At 38.0% G+C, this 15,406-nt stretch overlaps 1 protein-coding gene across 6 annotated transcripts in view; it reads left to right on the top strand.

The window, feature by feature from the left end:
* DGLUCY (D-glutamate cyclase) overlaps positions 1-15,406 on the top strand; it is a 51,043-nt gene that overhangs the window by 3,285 nt on the left and 32,352 nt on the right. The window contains exon 2 of one of the 6 annotated variants that reach the window (XM_087747511.1): positions 5,386-5,477. The exons of 4 other annotated variants lie outside the window; for them this stretch is intronic. The gene's annotated coding sequence lies outside the window, so the exon portion shown is untranslated. Of the gene's footprint in view, positions 1-5,385; positions 5,478-12,264; positions 12,287-15,406 lie in introns of those variants that run through there. One more of the 6 variants, XM_087747515.1, reaches the window with a different exon arrangement.

Genomic DNA, 15,406 nt, shown 5'->3' on the forward strand with positions numbered 1-15,406 from the left:
CAGAAACAATGATGGGCTATAGACCCACAGGGAATACACAATGGTCTATAAGAGATTCCTTTATAGGTTGGAGAAGTAAAACCACCCTTGCTATGTAAACTGTGCTTGTAGAAGTGCAGCTCTGAGTGCAATTTAACTGACTGAAAATGTTACTTGCATTTTAAATACTCATTTATGTGTGTGCTAAGACACTGAACAAAAAAAAAATGCTATTTGTATGATGTGCATTCAATAAATTACCTCTCCAATGTTAAAAGGAAAAATATTTGGTGTAAAAATGATTTAAAACTGCAGAGCCACTCTCCCTCCATAGTGTAAATGTATTTTTTTTTTAAGTGGCATTTTCATATTCATGTGTATGATAAAAGCAACCTGACAGGTCAATCAACCAACAGTTCAATGTTTGGGCTGAGCGTGTGCTGCAAGTTTGGGAACATGGAGTAACAGAGTTCTAAAGATAGATGTCCCTTCTCTACCCTACAACACAACTGTTCAGAAATATGTGTATTTACTTGCTATTCTTAATTGTGAAGCGATGCAGGAAAAAACGTTGTGGGAAATACCCACATGGAAAGATATTATTGAACTTCATTTAAGAAAAAGTGTCACAACATTTCCTTTTTGGTTCTAAAAGAGGTGGTGTGCCAGGCTGGTTTGAGGGCTGAGGTGAAATTGAAATGCTCAGTGTACAGGCTTCTGAGAGGAAATGAGAGAAAGAAAGAAAGAAGAAAATGAGTGCTGTAGCTGCCTGCTTCCAGGGTGCCACTGCTTTACAGTTTTGAGGTACTTGATTTACTTTCTGGAGGGGAGCTGCATATGAAAAACGTAGTTTCTATGGAGCTAAAGTTGGAGGCATCTGGCGCTTTCTTATGGTCACTGAATTGTTACAGAAATAGGTGTTATTTTCAAAGTACAAATGTTGGAAAGCCAGATGATACAAAATGTTCCCTTTAATCACTCCACGGAGAACTTTTGCACAGCAAGGGAAAAAGAGGATCAAATTTTGGAAACCAAGAAATGAATTTAGGGAAGGACTCCCTGTGAAAGACAGTCAGGACATACATATATTCTCTGTGTTTTTTTTTTAAATCTGCAATTGAACATTTTGTGTTTGATAACTGTAAGAGAAGTAGATTGGGTAGGTAAATTTGCTGTTTAAAGCATTTTTTGTATGAAACTGCTCTGGCCAACAGTTTTATCTCTTTAAAACCACTTAATGTCTTACCATGAAAGGAGAAGTTATGCTAAGCATCCAAGCCTAATAATTCTTTTAACGGAAGTGGTACAACTCTGTCAGGAAATGGATCGTTTCTTGAAAGAGTGCATATAAGTGAGGATGTGTTACTGATTCTAGGGTTACATCTTTGATTAAACTTAAGTCCGGTTTCAGTTAGTATTAATTTCTTCACTGAAAATTCATTTGTTTATTTTTTCTTCAGTTACAGTACAGTTACAACTACTATTCCAGGCAACACTTTCAAAAGTTTGTTAAAAATCTACACAGCTATAAAGGAGAAACAATAAAAATATTTATTATGTTACTCGGTTTCTGATGAGGAAAAGGAAAGTAAGTGAACACTGTCCAGAGGAGAAAGGAAGCAGCACTATCTATTAGAACAGAAATAGGGGTTTATTCCAATTTCTCATCTGCTTAAATGCTTGAGCTAGGCAGAGATTGAATTTCTAGTTAATACAAAGAATTGACTTTTGGATCCTAATCCTCACTCACACACAATAATTTGAAATTATTTTAAAATTTGTTGGAAGAAACATAGAGGGCTGTTCTACATAATGGTATCATTAAACCTCTGAGTAATACTGACTGCAGTGTAATTAAACTCAAAATCCTTTTCAGAAGACTTACGTGAATTCTCACTATTTTGAAAATTGACTGTAAACTTTGGAGAAGGGGACTTTAGAAAGGAGAAGCTAATCAAGATGATCTGAAAGCTAGAGATGAGGAAATTAAAACTTTTAACTCAGCATAGAGACCACGAGTACATTCTGATAGTTGCAGAATCCATGCATCTGCTTTCCACCCCCAAAGAAGGAAGCAAAAACATGAGAAAAAAAGTGATTAAATGGCAGAGCTTAACGGTATGCATTGTAGTTCTTAAAGAGAGCCCACTGAAAAGGAGGCAAGTGAGAAGAAGTGCTGCATAAAATGAAGGGGGAAAGGCAGTTTTTGAAAAGCGTAAATTAAAACTAATAAGTGCGTTTCCACAACTTTTTTCTACTGATGTATTTAAAGACATTACATCTGATAAATTACCATAGAGGAAAAAAGAGATTTAATGAAGTGAACAATATTGCAGAGATTCCTTTTTTTCTTTTCCCTTTACCTTGACAATAGTTGTATGGTTATTGATTTTGAAGCTACACTTTTAAATTTAAAAAGATAAGATGCTCCCATGAAATAATGGAAGAGAAAATCCTGAAACAGATGGCTAAATTAAGAGAAATGTTTCCAGACTCAGGTGGAATATCTCCTGGAGTTTGGAAGGAACTTGGAGCTCTTCAGAAAAAATACAAAAACTCCCATTAGTTTCAAGTATCAGGTGACTGGAAGGCACCTCTTAACATAGTGTAATATATTATATACTATAATTTAATATGATTTAATATAAGCAGCATTACATCTAAAAAATTCTTTAAAAGGATCAGGAAAATGTTTTGACGAAATATTTGAAAGATTACCCTTAGTTTTAAAGAATGAAAAAAAAAAAAAAAGGATTATAAAAACAGTAGATAAACATGATTCCATGAACACATACCAGATATAAAATACTAATGTGAAAAATCAGGTAGTAAAGCCAGTATCTGTAATAATAAATCACAAATTTTCAGTACATCAAAAAAAACCGGGGATTTTTAACTGAAGTTGCATAATTGACACTGGCACTGTAAACTGTAGGACTTGGGTCTAGAGCTAACCAGTAACTGGTACTCAGCAATTCTATCATTTCATTACTGTTTTTCTTAAATTTTTCATCCCATACTGATTTCTTGAGATACAGGATACAAACTAGGGTATGTCTAGCTCAGCATCCCATCTCCAGCACTGGCCAATAGCAGCTGTGTAGTGTCACGACAAGCTGTGGTAAGAAACTTCTAAGGTTTAACTACACAGTCTATGAATGAAGACTTCCATTTGTTTGCTTTGACTTTGCCATTTGCTAGTTTCATCTGATGACCCATAATGATTTAGTTAAAAAAGAGAGTGAAGAATTGTTGCCTTTTATCTCCTCCATGCTTTTGTTGGATCTGCCCCTATTTCGTAGGCAAACCCAGAACGTGAAGCACTAGTCCCCCCGCCTCAAAATGTCCAGTAAAATATTTTCTGTAGGTACAGGTTATGCACCAGGCACTAGCAGCTTTTTGAGCTTTCAGTAATACATGGACAGCCTCATTTATTTTATTTTGCTTAGGTAAAGGGCTTATAGGGGAAACCTAGGGTATTTAGATGTTAGAACTCTCAGTTTCAATACACTTCTTTTCTAATGTAAAGTGTTTGCTGTGACAATCTTTCAAGAGGATATCAAAACCCCAGTTGGTCAGAAGGCATTTTACACTCCTTTTGTAAATTCCTCAGGATTTGCGTTTTCTCTGAAGTGTTAGACTTCTAGGCAAAGAAATGTCCCATTAAGCAATTTTCCGTTGGCTGTCATTTATTAAGTCTGGCGAAGAGTGAGGTTTGGCACCCTCCTCCTTACAACATGTCATGTTTAAAGTTACTTTTCTGTTCTGGCTGCTTGTTAACTTATTGATGGGGAACATTACAGCAGTGCAGATTATCGACATTGTAAATAACTCCGTTAATTCTGAGCTACTTCAAGCCCCTCACCCCCCAGCATTTTCTGGGATTTAATGAAGATTTACACTAATACCACATCTCTCTCCACCTCCAAAGAACACATTCCTATTCAACCAAATTTTATTACACCAAATCCACCATGTCACTACAGAAACTGTGTAGTAAGTGATTTGCTTCCCATTGGACTCAATGTTGCCTTCCTATGACTCTAGTGAGATGTGTCTTCCAAATGGAAAGTCAAATGAGGCGAACCCCACAAATTCTTAGAATTACTTGTAATATGCAGGGAAGTTAGGGTATGACTTCAGCTTAATCACTCGTTCCCTGAGTAACATATATCTGCAACATGGCCTTATGATGTCTTCCTACCAAAGCATTTGGGTTTGGGTGGTCGTGAGTTGTTGCAAGATGCTTTCCATTACTTTCCTAAGTCTTTAGATAATATAAATTGGTTAATCTGTTCCACTGTGTGACAATATTTTTCTTTAGAAACCTATGTGATAGAAGTCAGTGGGCAAGCGTGAGGTACTGGTTTGGTTTATACAGAAGACAAAATAATTGCTTTTGGATAGCAAGTACTAAAGCAACAGAATCATAAATTGTTTGGGGTTGGCCACGGACCCACTGCAGTCCTGGAGCGCTATCCTTTGATGGATATATAGGGAGGGGATGAAGGGGATTTCTGCAAAAATCATGAGCCTCTCCTTGCTTTTGACAAACACAGAGCGAGTGTTAATCCCTTATTTAATCTTGTGTTTCAAGCCAGACCAGGACCATGCTTTCTGTAGGCTTTTATATACCCTTTCTGACTTCAGATATCCCATGAAAAAGTAATCATTCCTCTAAGGCAACAGTTGCCTAATCTTCCCTGTGCCTCTCTTTCTCTGAAGAAGCAGATGCCTTCTCACCCCACCCACACGCCCCAGGAGAGCAGCCTTCCCCCCACTCCCTGCCTCTGCTACAGCAGCAGCAACATTCATTTGTCTTCAGTTACAGCGTCAGGGATGTTATTGTCATCGTTGCAGGTGATGCTGCGCATCTGCACATCATCACTCGTCTCTTCCTTTTAATGCTTTTACCTCCCTGGGTTGAAGCTTCACGGTGCATCCTCTTGTATAGTTGAAGCTTTAGTCTACAATTCAGTCTGGTTTGGCCCTATTGATTTGGTTGTTCTGTTTGGTTTTGGAAACTTTATTCCTGTTGAGATTCTTAAAAGTGACAAATGCAGAATTCATATAGTCTTATTAAAACAGAGCCTTGTCTAGAACAACAGTATAACCAAAACAGTTAAAGAAAGCCTGCCTATCCATCTTATTAATGATCTTGCTATCCCCTGTTCATAGAATGTTCATTGCTAATCTTTACCTATTTACTTCGGAGAGGCTTATCTCTTGTCTTTCCTGGTTATTTGCTTGCCTTGCATCCACCTATTAAGTCCATGCATTCATGCAGTAAATACACCAGCAGTCAAGTTACCTACAATATTCATAAGCTGTTTCAAAGAAGCCACAAGTGTATTCTAATTTATTTAAAAAAGATCTAATTAATTAATTCTAAATGTTATTTTATAGGTGCTACTGAGGTTATTTTCTGCAGAAGTTTCAATCGTATCATTGAAAACATATGCTTATGGTTTTAGTCACAGGACAAGGGTTCGGTGCAGGTAAGAGATTACCTCCCACTGCAGTAATACTGAAGAGCCCTTGCTATAGATTGGCACTCCTTTGAGCTGAGCAATATACAGATCCTGAACAAAAAGTTGCCCCCCAAAATTTTTCATTAATGTGCTATGATGAGAGCCCTTAGAGCACAACTGAAAACTGGGAAAACTTCAACTTTTTCACTGAAGCTGATAATTTCTATAAAGGTCAGAAATTGATTGTCCATCAAAAATACATGTCTATTGGGAACAAAATGGGCCATCTATAAGCATGGTATCCTCTCTATTCCTGTTTATTTTTAAGAAAGATATTTGAGATGTGTGAGTTCTGCAGAGCTCATGAACCCAAAGTCACTGAAGTTAGATGCATGTCTGTTAATATTCTTAGCTATTTTTAATATACATAGATTATACCCTAAACAATGCCGGCTTAATACACTTTGTTTTGCATATTTTCTTTTGTATACTTGGTAACCATGGAAAAGTCACATACAGATCATTCTATTCTTTGAACTATAAGATATTAATTTTGGACTATCTTTTATGCTGTTAAATTTATGCAGTCTTGAAATAACTCTGTTTAATTGAGAACAGTTTGCTTCAAATGATCAACTGTGGAACGAATGCATATATATTTTATATATATATGCACACTTTTTTGCCTAGCATTTGAAACCAAGTACTGATTGCAATAGTTTCTTTCTTCAAAAGGAGTGGAAAACACTGTGTAGTATTTTCCAAACTGAAGCTGGATCTACTCAGAATGCTTATTTTTTAAACTTTCCAGTAAATGGGAAAAAAAAAGCATGTTTATTGTTTGATCAGGAAGACACGGATTTGCTATTTTTTATGTATGGTTTCATATTCTTTTATATGCTTTCTGGTAAACTATATTTTCAATGTCAAGCAAGAAAGTCTCACTTCTTTCCAGTCTTGTATTTTCATGCTCCAGTGAACTTACATTATTTCTGACAATTTTCCCATGGACACAATGATTGTATATCTCATATATCTGCAGCTTGAAGTGCTTAATAGATTCAAATTAGCCGTGTATACCAAATGTTCTGTGTCAAAGTTGGTTAATTTACAAAGACAAGTATTATGAGAGTAGAAAAGAGATTTCCATTAGGGAAATCTATCAGTAGAGAATGGAGTTTGAAAGTCATTAGCTACCATCATCTTTTCAAATGTTTTAGTAGTAGCAACTATTTTTTTTAATAGCAGTCTTCTACTGCTCCATCAGTCTGACTGGAAATCATAGCAGTTTCTAGTAACTGATGCCTGTTCATCTTCCTTTTAGCTGATTAAAATCCTCTCTCTTCTTTCTGTAGTGAGAAACACCTTCAGCCTTTATTCAAATGATAATGTTCTTCCATCTTTGCATATTATTAAAAATACTCCCTGATAGTTATAATATAGCAATATATCATACAGTATACCCTGCTCTATATGATTTTTGTTTGTTTTTATTTTCAGGTAGCTGAGCAATTATCTGGTTTGTAGATTTATCTTTTTCTGTCCAGAAATGCTGATCCTAAATACTTAGTTTTCAGAATTCTAGGTGGTCCCAAAAATGTGTCTTGATACTAATTATATTAAAAGAGAAGCTAGCTAAATAAGCCTAGGTTTGAACCAAATTCACTACTCCCTTTCCCCAAAAATCAAAACCCCACACATTCGACTAATCTTTTGGAGACAAAACCCATAGATTTGCACAGTTCAGTTTTTGCAAATGTGAATGCTCTATTTTAATTGTGCATTTAGACTTGGAGCCCATTAATGCAAGCTGCTGAGTGCTTTTAATTTGTCTTGTCTTTTTTCACTGCATATACTGTGTAGCCTGACCCTTCTTTGGGAGAAGTTATTTCTGGTAATAGCTAATTAATTGTATTGGGAACACTCTTCTAAGATGCTGGTCTCAAGAGGATATATATTTATGGGATTAAGATTAAAGGAATTTCTGTGTTTGTAGATTGCATTCTAATGTAAGGATAGTTTCATTACTTTTAAATATATTAGCTTTGGAACTGGAATCCTAATAAAACAAACCATGCAAAATTCTTGGCTGTTGCATCTAGACAGTTCCCTGAGTAAATTAATTTAGGAGGTAGCTGCTGGAATCCATATGATATGCTGTAAACTGGGATAAAGTCCACTTGGCTATCAGTTCTTATGTTAACCTCTACAAACAAAGAAATCACCCTTAGCTCCAATGTTCCTGAACCACAGGTCATGGAATGCTGGAAGGATATACCAGCTAAGTTTTGTCAATGTTTGCTCTAATTTTAAACTCTTCCTTAGGTGTACATTATTGGCCACTATCAAAGTCAGGATACTGGGCTTGATGTAGCTTTAATCCTATCTTCTGAAGAATACTGTTGTAATAATATTTTGACTTATTTGGACTTTATTCATGCATTAATCCACACCATGACACTCTTAAGGCACTATGATGTAACGGAAAGTGAAAATCCATTTCAGAGAAGGAGGAAAAGTCAGCCAGATCAAAACCTAATGCTCAAACAAGCCAAGAGTCTTTTCCTATTTGAAAATGAAAAGAAACAAAACTTAGCCCACTTTCCATACTTAGGATATATAATAAGTTATGTGAAAAAATCCAAGAACAAAAATGGTTATTCAAACTTAATATCTTAAAGCACCTCCTAAATAGAAGGTATGGAATTTTAAGGTACATTATTGCAATTGCCTGTCTGGCATGTATACAGAAAATGGAAAAGAGGATCAATAGTTGTTAAGCAGGCTAAAAAAGAGCTAAACCTCATTTCTGAACTGTATGGTTCATCAATACTAATTATAACTTATTTTATATCAAGGGTATTAGCTTGTTCCATACACATCTGTTTATAAAAAGCCTGTGTATTGCTTACATCTTTTTCTCTCTTTACTTTAAACTAACTTTTCTGTCACATCTTTCTTTACTCAGATCTGTGTATAGTCTATGGCTTGTGTGCAAACACCTATGCAGATGAAGTACAATACAGCAAATGTTTAAGCACTTCATTTGTCCTTGAACTCAATAGGACTACTTATCTACTTATGTTATATTCATAGAAGTACTATAGGTTTGAGTCCTTAAACTGTAAGCTCTGAGACAAAGTTTTATGCATATTACCTCAACCGTATCTGGGAACAAAACCCTAAATAAATAAACAAACAAAAATAGTAATAGCTTAAATTTTGTTCTGTGTTGCTTCTACACAAAATATGGGCTCAAATCTGTATTAAAATGGAATTTTGGAAGTAGAGCACACCAAGATACACCAACTGTGTAGCTTATGTATATTTTAAAAATATAAAATGAGGCGATAGATGCGTTAGACATTTTCAGCCCTTACCTTCTTATTATTTGGTAATGAAAATCAAAATTATGACATTAACATCTCTTTCAAATCAGCTAACTGATGCTGCAGCATTATGAGTCATCTCTTTAACACCAAGCTGCTTTTTCAAAAGATATTTTAATTGTGATAAAAGGTATGAGGGTGATAGGCCTGCAGGTCTTACTCTAATTACCCAGAGAACATAGGGAAAAGCAGTAAAAGCCCAGGATTAATTCTATGAAATAGAAAGGTGAACTGTGTATTTTTTCAAATTCTTGAGTTCTCTGCTGAAATCTGCACATGAAAGCAGCGGTTTGAGATATTCTCTGTCTGCTGTAACTGCGTTGAACACAATAATGTATTGTATAAGCCACCAAATAGCTAACAGAGTGACAGCATTTAGTCATCTGATGCCTGATCTAGTCTGTAACCAGAAACTTATATGAGAAGTTCTTTGCATGACCTGTGTTAGGACCCAAGCCTAACAGAGCTCCTAAACTTCTCCCTTGCACTTGCTGCACAGCCGTGGTGCTGCTGCCACCAATGGTGACGCTCTGAGGATACCATGATAGACTGACTGCATCAGAACCATCCATGTGCTGTGGGGTCAGGCTGTCCAGGACAGCTTGATAAGGGCCTGTATCCTTTCCCTCAATTTAAGAGTGTAAGGTAATTAGGGATTTCCTTTTCAGAACACAAAGCTTCAGTTCAAGCCCATCTTTCTTCTAGACAGTAGGCACCATTTCAGCCTATGGCTGTAGGGTAACTCATTCTCTGCTTTGTCAACGAATATTCTGGTGGATGAGGACAGTTGCCTAGTGGGATTACATCATATGCTGGTCTTGAATGACTGTCATGAGTCATGAGTCTCCTGAAATGGAGAGGGCAACTGGAGGTACTGTTGGTACTCTGCAGCACCAACACACCACTTGCAGAACCTCTCCTCCCATGGTCAGCATGATTGCCATTTGTCTATAAAACTAGTTCATTCCTGATTCCTACAGATGACTGGACAATCAGGTCAGTGTATCAACACGCTTATTTGCTTGGTTGAACTGCCACATCATCCAGTTCTTCCATCCCCCATGTTACTGCCAAGCTGAGGTCCTTAAAGGTTCACGTGGCATAGAGTCTCATATTGTCTCTGTATAGTCAGGGGAAGAAGAGCTATGAATGACGTACAGATCTTCATTTGAGTCTCACCACAAGGGGCTTTGCCCATTCAGGATTATAACTCACTAATTCTGCAGGTTCTTGTTCACAAGTTCAAGGACGGGGAACATTGTCATTGATGATTTATGGGCTCCGTGATGCAGCCTACCAAATAAGTATGGAACATCTGTGGTTTCTAGAGCTTGAGCATCTTCACTAGGGACAAAGCAGCACTCTCTTCTCCATAGGGATTGTGGTCATTGTTAGCCTTAGAGTATATGTCTGATTGTTGATATTACTGTTTATCACTATTCCTTTTCATCATGCTGCTTTACTCAGTGTTGGTCAGTCAGGCCCTGAGCTCTTGCAGGTAGAGTGCAAATATGTCTGCAGGTGCCTGGCTGCACCAAACAGACCATCAAGGGCAGTTTCCAGATTATCATGACAACTATAGTTGCCACATAGTACTATAGTTGTCAGGTATGCAGTAATGAAAACATAGTAATGCAGCCATAACTTGTCTGAAACTTCATGGAGCCTTTCCAATTGGAATGGATGCTGCAGAACAAAGCTGTGCAGGCATCCTTGATGCAGATTAACATTTAATATGTGGGCAGTGTGGATGCTCCAAGATAAAATAGCAGTCCAAGTGCACACCATTTGCCATCACATCACACAGTAGCTAACAGCACTTTATCTACACTTACTCCTGGAATTTGCAGTGAGGTATTGTTGCAGAGCCTGCCACTGATTCACCTGGTTATCGAAATAGCTCTGCTTAAGCCAGGAGTTCCATCAAGGATATGATGCTCGGTCCTTTTGAGCTGTTCACAGTGTTTCTTGGTCTAAGAGCTGAAGGAAGCAGTGGAACAAAGAAAGTCAGTATCTCTCCGTCAGAGGTATTTGTGGAGGCAAAGATGTTTGTGCTTGGTAGTGTTTGGAGAGATACAATTCACTGGAGGTTCCCCAGACACAGCCTGCTGAGACACCCGCATTTCAAGGACACTATCTTTGTGTAAATACATAGTCTGCAGTCATTCCTTTGGTGACCGTATCTGAGGAGAATTGCTTGGTGAGGAGCAATGGATGCAGTGACTTAGCACCTGCCGGCAGACATGTGAGCCCAAAAGAAATGGCATAATCCTGGGGGTAGCCTGAATGACCTGATAGCAGGAGCATGGCACGGTTTTTTGGGAGCTTGGTAGTATTTTTATGGTGTGTAGGAAGCAGAACGTTACTCACCTGGTTACCTCCAGATGGAATTCCTTGGGAGGAACAGGCACCCCGTCAGCCCTGTGACCATGCATGACGTGACTGGGTGTAACCTAGGCGGTGACATACTTTCTTATCAAAATAAGCACCTGTGGCTGCTGCCTTGCAAACGAAGTGGTACAAGTCACTGTACTTTGTCCTATGGACTTCCACTTTCATTCTGTGTGAGTAAGACTGGGAGGAAAAATTTTCCTCACTTTAGGAATTGTTACCCAGCCGATGCTCATCACCTTGGCTCCAATGCGCAATACCCTGCTACCCTGGGCAGTGCTGCTTCGGGGAGTGGGGGAGAGGCTGACATTGGTGGCCTGCAGGCAAGGTCCTCCTGCATCCTTGGCCTGTCTCAGGGCCAGAAGAGGCCAAGATAGAGAACTGGTGGCTGGACCAAGCCCAGAGAATTGTGGAGCAATTCTAAAGATCATCTGTAGCTCAGTGTAGATTAGGAAACTATATTTAAATGCCACCCTCATGTTTTTTTCAATTCCTTGAAGTTGAATAAGCACTTCTTGTCATCTTATACAAAAACAACCTCTGGTAGATCACTTGCTGTCTCTTCTTAGGGCAGCTGGTGAGTATTCCTGTCAGCAAAGTCAAAGGCATGGAAGTGGCATTTTTAAATCTCTATAAAGGTCCTTGTCTCCTCCTATGTGTGTACCGTATCTTGCCAAAAGTGCACGTAAATGAGGTGGCTGTTCTAAAGCTTGTTGGTCATGTGTTTTTGTAAGATGATGGGGCAGGATATGCAGGTATTAGGATATGACCCAAGGGGTTGGAAGGGTGCAGGAGCCATGAGGCCTCATCCTTTGCAGGATAAAAAAGCCTAAACAACCGAGGTCTTGCAGAGCTTGTGCCCATGCAAGGAAGGGCAAGGCCCCAGTGTGAACTATTGTCTAGTCTCTGCCCGTATTTCTCCACCTGAGAAACAATTTACTTTGTCCCAGAGCTGAGTGTAAAATAATACAAATGCAGTGGTGGAAGTTCAGGGCACCTGTGCAAGACATGTCGCACTAACACACAGCGCTATCTGAAATGGCTGCTTTGGAACTGGTAATTGCTTTCTGTTATTTTTTCCTTAAAATGCTGGGAGAAACTAAACGTTGTATGTCTATATGTCTTTTTTTGCAAGTAAACAAGATTGCATCAAAGATACATTGTTTCTATCATCAGTTTCTCATCCTGACACAATCTGCAGGATCTTGAGTATAGGCTAGTTGCTTTAAGCAGCAGAGAGAACACTAATGGAAACTATTTTAAATTTCTGTTTGCAACTCTCATCTAAAGGTGCATAAACTTCAAAGGCAAATACCCTGTATTTCAAATGTACAGTTAAATCTTAATTTGCTGGATGAGGTGCTGTCTGAAAATACACAAAGCACTTCCTCTTTGGAATGATACACAAAGCACTTCTGAGCTTTGAAATGATTCATAGCAGATGGGGAGAAAAAGGATCATTAATTGATTCTTCAAATAAAACATCACAAGTATAACTGAGACACCTGGTTGGAAAATCAAATGGAGTAAATTTTCAGAGAAGTTTGTACTTTCCCCAGAAGTCTCTTGGCAGAATTTCAAATCAGCTTGATGATTAAGCAGCAGGTCATTTTAAACCATATTTGCGTTAACAAACCTCTGTAACCGTATTCATACTAAGGCAAGGCATTAGTACACAAAAGGTTTGTTAGATTATAATTAGTTTAGATTACTTTCCATTATGTATCAGTAAAGGCAGCCCGTGGGCTGGCTCATGTTTCCAGTCACCCTGCTGTTCCTGTTAGTGCAGCAGTGGCTTTGGGTAAGCTATCTGCGTGACAGTATCTAGAAAAACCTGCCCAGCAGTGTTAAGTACTGACCTCTGCACTTTTTTGGCCGATGAACCTGTACATGCCACCACCCATTCTTATTATCAAACTTTAAACTGAAAAATAGGACAAAAGTGATATAAACAATGCAAGATTGTAGTTTGTAAGAGTCTTTGGGCTCCTTGCAAGCAAGTCTCTAGATTACACTTTGAAAAGTCACTGCATTAAACAATATTCTTATTAGTGTATCAGTACCACTGGAGAAACAAACCTGTCATCTGTGACATCAGAAACTGGTATTAACTGCTTTGCAGTCTTCAAGCCAACTTGTTTGTTACTCTTATCAGCAGTACTTCTTACAGGCTGTTTATTCTCAAGTGATCCATTTTTAAAACCAGAGAAATACTATATGTTTTTAGTTTTATTTCATGAATTTACTTGACACGTGTAAAGGCGAAGCAGTCACACTGACATTTCTGAAGGATGTTTTAATCCTTTTGTGTTATTATATAATTTTTTGATTCATTTTTATCTGGTATGGTTTAGCACAGTGGTATGGACACACCCACTGCATTTCAAAGTGTAATCTTTCTGACACTTAAATGACATTTTTCCATTTTCTTGGGTAATGAATAATTTACAGTGTGGGCCTGGAAAGAATCTATGCTCATATTTAAATATCTGCAAAATTTACAGATTTCACTTTTTCATTTTGAAAGCTGTAAGGTAATACAAAATAATACAAAATGTTTCACTTACTGCACTTCCTTCTGTTTCTCTAAAGAGATTATGCTCTGCAGATTGTAAAAATGCTTTATAAACTATAGCTCAATCAGCAATTTAATGTACAGATACATAACTTTGCAATGCTGGTTTGTGGTTCTGCTGTGAAAAATTAAGGAGGAAATAATTAGAAAAACTGTGCTTAATCCAAGCCTATCTGTAATATTAAAAGGGGATCCCTCTCTCTCTCTCTACATGTAAGTGTAGACATGGAGGTGCAGAGGAGCCTGCATCTTACAAGTCTAGGAAACCGTTTGTGCATTTATTGTGTTTTATGATTTCTGAAGTTAGATTATTTTGTCTCAGAGTGAGGACAGGAAAAGCTCATTTAAGGTTGCAAATTGAGAGAGAGTTGGAGGTACAACTGAGAGATACAGCAACTATATAAATTAAACAGAGCTAGTGAGAGGAGAGAAGACATCCAAACTCCTGTATTGCCAGAGGATGCAGTCAGACAAACCAAGGAAGCAAGCCCTGCGAAGGTCAGTCCCGCTTGGGGTTGTGGAGATAGAGGTCTCAACTCAGGGAAGAAAAAGGCAGAGACAGAGGCATACTGTAGACAAAAGAAAGAGGGAGGAACAAGAAATAGGAGCAACAAGAAATAGCCCGAGACATGCAAACAATAGGGGGGTGCAAAGAGGCTACTCTGTCCATCATACAAGTCCTCTGAAAGACAACGCAACCTCTTTATTAAATCTTGTCTGGAACTGCATTTTTCTCGCTTCATGTTGGGTTGGAGATCGTTTGGCAAAGGTGGGTGGTATTGGTCACTTTTTCCAAGCATTGCTGATGAATATTTAACTCTTACCTAGATATACAGTAACTAACTTTGTTACCAGACAAGGCTTAAAGGTGGAAACTAGGGAATCTCTAAGTGATGTGACAGGCAATGGTACACCTCTTGAGAGCAGCAGGGTTTTTTAACAGGATAAAGTAACATTCCTCTCAACATGCTTTTTTCCTAGCATGAGTTGTGAGATTCAGGGGAAATAGAGCACATTCTTTTCAATCAGTGATAAAGATGAGGCTTAGAACCAGTCCCATTTCAATCACCTCAGCAAAGGTCAGCGCCTCATGGCACACAGTCACCAGTACTCAACTAGTGCACTGAGAACAGCATGTAGAAATGGTTAATGACTTAGAGCTTCATGTGGCAACAATTGATCACAATTTCTGAATTTAAAAAAATACCTTCCAAATCTAGCCTTCCTGAAAATTGTTGTTGTCTAAGTAATGGGATATTTTGCAAATCAGCTGGGCCAATTTAATCAGGTAGTGTGTATCTGCTTAACTCTACTGGAGTGGTGCTACACAGGTATATACTAAATGAAGATGTCACCTAACAATTTTACCTTACTTATTAAAACCAGCCCCAAGATCTGTTTAGAACTTTTACCAAAGCTGGTACATAGCTGTACTTCCTGACTGCCACTTCGATGCAAAGAAAATTTTTTTCCTGAATATATATATATATTTTTAACATAATGTCATTTCAATACGATATTGTTTCTGACAAGTTGATTCATTATTCTGAACTACTGATATGGCATATGCCATGCCACCATCATTATCTGGTCACACAGCT

Source organism: Nipponia nippon, unplaced genomic scaffold (genome assembly GCF_047370975.1).
Source record: "Nipponia nippon isolate SJK-2023a ecotype South Korea unplaced genomic scaffold, ASM4737097v1 scaffold_11, whole genome shotgun sequence".
Classification (NCBI taxonomy): Eukaryota; Metazoa; Chordata; class Aves; order Pelecaniformes; family Threskiornithidae; genus Nipponia; species Nipponia nippon.